This window comes from Dipodomys merriami, unplaced genomic scaffold (assembly GCF_024711535.1).
Source record: "Dipodomys merriami isolate MVZ:Mamm:240054 unplaced genomic scaffold, mDipMer1.0.p SCAF_11, whole genome shotgun sequence".
In the NCBI taxonomy this organism is placed as follows: domain Eukaryota; kingdom Metazoa; phylum Chordata; class Mammalia; order Rodentia; family Heteromyidae; genus Dipodomys; species Dipodomys merriami.
In genome coordinates this window covers 21587628-21597055 of record NW_027202382.1, presented here as the reverse complement: position 1 = coordinate 21597055, position 9428 = coordinate 21587628, and positions in this window count along the sequence as shown.

Genomic DNA, 9428 nt, shown 5'->3' with positions numbered 1-9428 from the left:
GTGGACAGCCCATAATGCCTGCCCTTATACCCTGACCTCTCAAGTTAATTTTGCATGGCGTTCTTAATTAAATTTGCATGATCTATTAAGATCTTAGACCGCCAATGATCTTTTGTAATGAGCATGTGTTTAGCCTTCAATTGCTACATAACAAATAACCACAAACTTAGTCATATAAAACAACACACATTGATTGTGTTTTAATTGTATAGGCTAAAACCTCAGGTAGGTTTGATGGGGTTATCAGTTCAGTGTCTTACTTGGCTAAAATCAGATTTTCTGTAGGATCAAGCTCTTAATTGGATTGTTGAGGAATTAGTGAACACATTCCAGTCAGCAAAGACTATATCTTCACTTCTTGATCCTGTATTTCTTATAAATATTTTCGTGTCATGGGGCTATGAGATGCCAATGCTTTCAAACAAGCATTATTCCATCCTGGTATGGTGGTACATGCCTGTAATTCTGGCTATACAAAAGCTCCAGAGCCTCATGAGTTTGAAGCCAGCCTGATATATACCAGATAGCAATGCAACACCAAAGGGTAGAGGGTATAGATCAAGTTGCAAAATATTTTCAAAACCTACCCAATGCTCCGAGCTCAATCTCTTGCATCATAAAAAATAATATTTCATAATCCAAATACTTTTTTCTTTTACTGCAAGCAGCTACAACAAACCTTTGTTTCCTAAAGAGCTCCATAAAATAGAGGAAGGACACTTACCTGTTCAATGTTTTCTCATTACAAAATATGCCAGAGTTATCCTAAAACATCATCATCATGGCCTCACGCACAACCAAGGAGAGGTTCATTCATAATCATTCTTAGACTTTGCCAACCACTGAAACAAAATTAAACTAAATGCTTCCTTAAATCATTGAACATAAAATTTGTCCTATGTTTTTCCCCAAAGTCTATCCAGTTTGAGTATTATCACTGTACATAAGCATTTTTAGTGTTTTCATTTTAAGACTGGAATTTATGTGTGTGTGTGTGTGTGTGTGTGTGTGTGTGTGTGTGTGTGTGTGTGTTAGTTTTTAAAGTCACTTGAGTGTAGTAGAGAATGAATTCTCTCTAAGGTTCCAGAGCTTGAACAAATCCTTTGTTAACAGCTGATGCTCTACTGCTTGAGCCACATGAATAAGATTCTTTCATTTATTCTTAAGACATTCGATGTTATATTTTATATTTCTGCTCCAAGATGAAGATTGTAAATGTTATTGGATAAAGTTAATTCTTGCTAGTATGTATCCATAAATCACACAAATAATCTCAACTGGAAACTTCCTTTATACTTGGTTGCAAAGTTAATTTGCTTCAATATCTTCTTTCCCTTACATGGTTTTCTGCTTAAATCATGTCATTAAACTGTCAGTGAAGGAAATGTTTAGACTGCACACAAGGATATTGCACATGTGCAAATTCTTCCATGCCACAAACAGGAAAGAAGTATTATAAATAGCAGTGCTGGACTAAAACACCATGCCTTGAGGAGAATCGATTTACCTATGCCCTGAAATGCTTCACAACTATTCCTTTCATATATTACATTAATACACATCTGTTTGATTTGTTGGAAGATTATTCTCTGAATGTAATATCCATCCAATTCAAGAATCTATTCTTTTAATGTCAAAAATTTGCATTTCTGAATACATTAATGTGAAGAATCCATTCTAGGCTAGATTATTTGATTTTGATTTTCAGATGTCCAATTCATTTTTTCTCTCACATGACACATTTTTTAGCATTTATACTGCACTATTTATGATTTGCAAACATAATAATTACAGTATCTGTTTTGGAATATTTTAATATATAACAATAGGGAAACAATCTGATTTAGAAAAATATTATAAAGATGTAAATAACAGTGAGTGGTCAATAACTTATCCTATATTTTTTTTCTACTAATTCAGAACATAAAGCAATTCTCTTTATTGTACTCTTGATTTCTTCAAAAAAATCTTTGATTAAATTACAAATCAAGGAATTTTACCTGAGCAGCTGGAATACAGAATTGTCCATCTTAAACACTACACAAAGTAGCACAGAGTTTATATATTTGCAGAAGCAAGTCAGAGGGAATATATCATCATAGAGAATCATCTGGGCTCAGATAAGCCAAAGAGTAATATTTTCTATAAAGCTAGTGGTCAGCCCTTCCCTTAGGTTTAAGAACAGAGTGGTCAGAATCTGCTGTTGATTGGATATGGCTAATCTCCCAAAAGTTCTAGGTAAGCCCCTGAGAGGGTTGAAGTGATGCATTCTTTAGGAAGTGAGCCTATTGGAAAGGAATTAGGTCTTGGGGCTTCACCCTGATGGATATTTTAAAGCTGGTTTCTCAGAGTGAGCTTAGATTATTGCAGTGGATTAGTTCTGTGGACAGTAGTTGTTTCAGCCAAGAGGCTCTGGCAGGACATGGATAGCATGTGATTACAATCTTTCAACAACCAGAACTCCAAGACAAATAAAATTTATGACTTAAGTATTTTGTTACACACACACACACACACACACACACACACACACACACACACACACACACACACACACACACACTGTAACATTTAAATAGCTATACAAGTATAAATATTAAGGATCTAAGAAGAAACAAAATTAATTTGATAAAGACTGACAAGGGAAGATATTGGAAGAGGAGATTGGATTTTTAGATAGCATGTACATCAATGTAATTAAGAAACAGAGAGGAAGAGGGCTGTACAATCTATCCATGATCATGCATAATTTCTGGAATGGTTTTAAGCAGAGATGTTATGATTGGACTTGTAAAGAAATAATTTCACTGCAAGAGAGCATGAGTGCTATAAATCTGTTAGCCTGACAACTCTAAGAGGACAGGAAAGGACGTGGCCACTGAAGAGCCTCCTACAGTGTGAGTTTATTTGTATTTGAAAGAAGACATAACATTGGCAATGTAAAGTTCAAACTTTCATAATTCCGAAGCAGGCTTTTCAGGCTTATGGTGGAGATTCAGATAAAAAAGATAAAGTAAAACTTGACAAAAGACCAGGACCACATTCATAATAGCTCAAAGGAATGCTGGTTTCCTTCTTTTCATTTCTTGTCTCAGGTGTAACAAAATATGAGAGGCACAAGAACTGTTTAGCCTCAGCTCCATGAAGAAGGGTTGAGTGACAGAGGACTTGTATGTCATCATGTCACACATGTGTCCTTTCAACTAGCACACAAGGCCCAAATGGTATGTCTTCTGCTTTCTGACAGACAATAAACCTATTTACATGTACGTGAGACAGAACATACTTTCTACAATATGAAAAGTATGAGAACATTACATTGTTTAAATACATTTTCTTGTAGCTTTATTGAGAGTAGAAATATAGAAAAGGATTGGCAATAATACTTGTTTTTTGGGTTTTTTTATTTGTTTTTTTATTGTGAAAATGCCACACAGAGGGGTTACAATTGCATGGGTAATGTAATTGCCCAGTCAAAGTTGTAAAGTTCGTTTCTCGACCTAACCTCCTATACATCTCATTGTTACAATGGGTCCACCTGTATCCCTTTTTAAATGATTTGTTTTTTGTTTTTTTTTAAATGATTTGGTTTTTTCCCTTCCCCTCCACAAATTATACCAACATCAAATACAGTGAAAACAGGGGTTATACCATGGGGGAGGGACATACAAAGCAACAAAGAAATCATCTTATAAATGTGTTGGAAACAATCGCAAGAAAGAAAAAAAAATTGAATCCTTATCTTGGAGTTCATTTCACCCAACATCAACTTACCTGACCTTTTCTGCTTGTCTCAGACATATACTAGTAATTGTAAATAAGGGAAACCATAGGACCTATGTTTCTTTGAGCCTGGCTTACTTCACTTAATATAATTTTTTCCAAGTCTTTCCATTTCCTAACAAATGGGGCAATGTCATTCTTTTTGATGAAGGCATAGAATTCCATGAATGGATCAAGAAAATTGTTGTTCTTGTTGTTGGTTTTTTTTCTGTCAGTCGTGGTGCCTGAATTCTGGGCTTAGACACCGTCCCTCAGTTCTTTAGCTCAAGGCTAGCACTCTACCACTTGAGCCACAGCACCACTTCTGGCTTTTTCTGCTTATGTGGTGCTGAGGAATAGAACCCAGGGCCTCATGCCTGCAAGGCAAGCACTCTACCACTGAGCCACCTTCCCAGCCCTACTTGTTTATTTTTGAAGATACTAATAGCCAACTTGTATTGTTCTTGAATGTAAAATTTACCATTCATGGAATTTGGCAAAATCCTGAAGTGGCTGCATATAATGCCTTGTGTATTTATTTATTATTTTAAATTAAATTGTATTGTATTATAAGGGTGATGCCAGAGGGGTTACAGTTACATAAGTATGGTAATGAGCACATTTCTTGATAAACATTGTTACCTACTCCTTTGTATTCTCTATTTGAAATTTAAAAGCATACATGAATGAATATTTGTCAGTATAAATTTCTTCCAAGATGGCAGCTACAATTTTTTCATTATTTTGTCAAATGATTGTATAAAAATAATGTAACTTATTAACATATTAAAGGTAGACTCTGGGTAGAGAACATATGAATAAGGATATCTACAGCTGTTATCCTGAATTTCCTTTAGTCCTGGATGGAATGGAATTCACAATCACATCAAGTGATGACAGTTACAGTAGAAGCTGCGTCAGTGTTTATATATTTGTAAAACTATAGAAAGTGAGAAATCTGTTAATCTCTATTCATAATTGCAACTTTACTTATACAGCTTGTTTTGGTCCAGGTATACAATTTAAAACTTTGTTACACATGTGATTGAATTCTGCATAATTGTTAATCAATTATACCTTCATCTAGTACATGTCACTGCTTTGAGAATAAAATACAATATTGTATAGTATTAATTGCTCTATAACAAATGTAAATGTTTCAGGCTTTCTTGTTTCTCATTCTTTGATAATTGGCACATAAGAAGTTGGACATCATTTGAAGAAAATTAATTCCCCAGATTATCCAAAAATCAACAAACTAGAACAATGATTACAAATGCTCTTCTGCCTTTTAACTTCTTGGCTTACACAGAAAGTAGGCAATTTTTAGATTGACTGGAAGACTCAGTAAAAAAGGAATATAATAAAACTATCAAATAACACACAGTATCATGCTTCATGGAACATTTTAGTATTATACAAAAACTAGGTATGGGAAACAGTTCTGCTCAGAGATGTGGGTTTACTCAACTATTTTAAATCACATTAAGGTATCAGTGTCTTGCTAAAGTTTTGAAAATTCAGGAATGAACATGGCATTCTCCATTTACTTCACAGATTACACATAATACAGAGAAAATACATAGCAGAAAGACAATGACAATTGACATAATACTCATGTAAAATGATTACTAAATGATTTGGAAAGGAAGATGTGGAGATTTTTGCTTACTTATTTTTTTTTTTTTACTGATCACTGCCTTCCAATTATTTCCATTTTTTTCTGCTTTGGGATTATCTTAGATTTAAGAAATAATTAAAAAAATGTTAATGAGATTCCAGCTCTGCTTCTTGTAGGAATTACAGATACCTAAAATACAGCATCTTGTTTATATTATTTCTTGCTTGAAGATATTGAGTGATCATAGGCATAATTTATATATCAGTAGTCATAAGGTGTGTGAGCAAAATATGCAAAAAATATCTAATCAGAGTACCTGCATGCCACCTTTGAAACTACATTAGTTTAGCCCTGTCACAATCAGTCTTAACAAGTCAACATGACGTGTATATTCTGTGAGTTTGTTCTAGAAAATAATATGAGTATGATTTAACAAAATAAGGCTGTTGGCAGAATATATATTTTTAAAAATAACAAAATAATTCTGTTGGCAGAATATATGTTTTTCTCCCCCATGGGAAAATGGAAAAATCACCGTATGGATAGCTGAAAAAAGGCGAAAAGTTGAATTTTAAAAAGAGATGCAGTATAATTTTGAGTTTCAAGTAGGTTTAATGTTCCGCATAGGTTTGGTAATTTAATACACTAGAAAACCCTAGGCAAAAAATAAAAGAGTTCGTTTGTGTAGCTGTATTTGTTTCTCCCTATTAGTGATTAAAACAAGGAAGATTTGACTTGATTTTATTGGATGTTATTGATGACCTAATTTTGGATTCTTGAACTATGCCTTGGCATGAATATTGAGTGATGATAAACTGCTGACTATGGATTTATGCATGTTTGGGGGAAGAAGAAAAATTCTGTTTTCTCAAAGGTTCAGTAACCATGTTTATACCACACTTTAACAGTACAATAATGATCAATCCTTACAATAAGTTGCCTGTCCCTTCTTGATTTGTTCTAAACCTAAACGTCTCATTGTTCAATAGATTTATTGACTGGCTCTTTCTCAACTTGTGGACTGAGGGAAACAGTAGTTTGGCTTTGTTTCATGCTATTTTACATTGAGACATACTTGGGAGATTAACAAAGCACACATCAAGGTATGACTATGAGGACATTTCCAGAGACTATTTGTTCACAGAGATTCTAATGTAATGAATAGTGTTTATCCTTTCATGGATTCATAATATGATGATAATATGATGACCCCAGGATACTGGAGATCCAAGGAACACAGAATGACTGCTGATACAAGCTTCAGGCAGAGAATGGCTTGAGCTGCAGCGAGGCTACATAGTCTGCAGCCTGCAAGGACATAGCTATTGGGCTTCTAAACCTGTTGAGGCTCACCTTGTGGCACCATACATTCTGTGTGCTGGATGCAGAGCTACAGAATTTAAGCCTTTTCCTGATGGGGTTTGTGTGTGCTCTCATCTCATTTCTCTTTTCTATGCCCCTATTTAATCTTTTAGAATAGAAATGCTCACTCTGTGCTCTTGAACTTTGAAGTGAAGTATATAACTTTTTATTTTAGACTCTCCAGCCTAAGAGTTACATATACGTTTAACTGGGGTTTTGAATGGCATCCAAAGTGTTAATATTATGTGAATATTGGAGATAGACTTGCATACATATTTCATGATGAGATGGGCATAAGGCTTGGGGGGGGAGTAAATGGTATGATGCTGTGGTTTAAGGAGACGTGTCCACATGGTGGATCCAAAATTGTCAACTTTATTGGATTGGGAAGTGCTTAGCAGAATAGTAATACATAGGTCTGGGTGTACTTGAATGAGAACATTTCCAAAAAGCACACCATGATGGTTTTGACTTGATAGTTGTGTTAATCCATGGAAGGATTATGGTAGCCTCTATGATAGATTTTCCTGAAAAGTCAGAAGTGGTGCCTAACTGGACAAAAGAGGTCACTGGGAGTATATCTTTGTGGAACTTATATTAACTTCCCTCACTTCCGTAACTTCTATATTCCCCTTTTATACCATCTGAAGCAGACATGATAGATATCTCTAAAACTATAAGCTAAAGCATATCCTTCCATAAGTTGTTTGTGTAGGGTGTTTATCCCAATAGTGATAAAAGTAACTAATATAATGTCATAATAGTAGTGAAATGCTCCCTCTGACCATATGCTTTCATATATCTGACTTTTCCTCTCTCTCTTCTCTCTTCTACACACCCCTCTGTGCTTTCATTAACCAAGTACAAAATATGTGTATCAAATATTTCAAAATTGATAAGAAAAGGGAAAAATACAGACCAAGTTTGTAGAAGTTCAATTTCAGAAACATACCAATGGTTAATTAAATGTAGATGGTAAGGCAAGAAACGTCTCACTTAATTTAGCAAATTAAGTGAGTTATGTGCTATTAGAGTCTCAAAGTTCTAAAAAGACCATAAAATAAGAAATCATAAATATATATAGAAAAGAATCTAGCTTCTCTTGCCATTGGAGAAATAGATTGATAGAACAGGCCATGGGGAAAAAATTAATAATATCTAAATGGCCTTCCCAATGTCAGTTTCTTCAAGGTCCAACCTGGCAATCAGAAACATGGGACACATCAACTTTCGTCTAACCTTAGACATGATGTGCTTTGTAGGAGATGATAGAGCTGGAAATCCCAGGCCACAAAATGTCATCTAATTAAGCCAAATATATGCGTGTGGTATCACTTCAAGATGTACTGGGTGTCCAGCTATCACGAAAGAAAACAGGCTGTTGTGCTGTGGTGAGGGTGTCCACCATGACATGTACAAGTTAATTTCAAAGATGACTGTTTCACAGAGCAATAGCAAAAAGACAAACATCAAGGTTCACTTTGACTCTAGATTCCAAACTTAAAAGACCACAGGTATATAATCCCAGGTAGCACTGGAATATTTTGGGCCATATGTTAGTCTTTTCTTTACTGTAAACTGGAAAATACATTGCTCAATGTATTGATCATACTTGTAGCTTATTTTACTACATAATTTAAACCAATAATTTGTAATTTGTATACAAGTATATGTACAACAAATACATAAACAAAGCACTATCGGTAATAGAGTTTTCAAATGATTTTATTTTCTAGTAGCAGGAATCAGATAAATATAAACAATGTATTTATAATTAAAATAAAAAGTATGTTTTCAATTATGGAAAAAACTGAAATCTATAGGTTTAATTCGATATTAGGATTGAAAAGAATGTGTATAATATGATACTTTCAAAACTGGAGAAAGATACACTGGAATTTTCCTTATCTTTAACATGAAAATATGTATAATAATTTTTATATATGGAAGACATGACTCTGTGTGTGTGTGGGTGTGTATGTGTGTGCAGGAGAGAGAGAGTGAGAATGAGAGAGAGAGAGAGAGAGAGAAGGAGAGAGAGAGAGAGAGAGAGAGGGCCCTGAGGCCTGAAATCAAGGCATTGGTGCTTCCCCTAAGATTCTTTGCTCAAGACTAGCATATACCATTTGAGCAACAGCTCCAATTTTAGTAGTTAGCTGTAGATAAAAGTCTCACCGACTTTCCTTCCTGGGCTGACTTTGAACCACAATCCTCAGATCTGACTCCTGAGTAGCTAGCATTATAGATGTGAGCCACTGGTGCCTGGCCTAGATATGTCATTTAAATGAGTTTGTGTATTTGGAGCATTTCATATAGTGTCTGGTTCATGATTAGTGATCAATAAATACTATTTAATATTATATGAATGTATTTGCATATTCAGTAACTCTATTAAAATGTAGGGAAATCATATACATTTCCTTCATGCAAAATAGCAGTCTCTGTGTAATCACATACAAATTTGATAAATAGGTTGAGGCATTAAGAGCCATCTAACTTTTAGTTTATTGTAAATTATTTACCATATTTTGAGAAGTTGTTAAAGGTAACAAAGGATTAAAGTAGACAAGAACTTTCTTAGTGACAAAATAAGATGTAGAGCACCTAAAGAATGAGTTGAGGTTGAGATCTGAGGATCACCATTCAAAGCCAACCAGGGCAGAAAAGTCCTGGTGGGACCCTT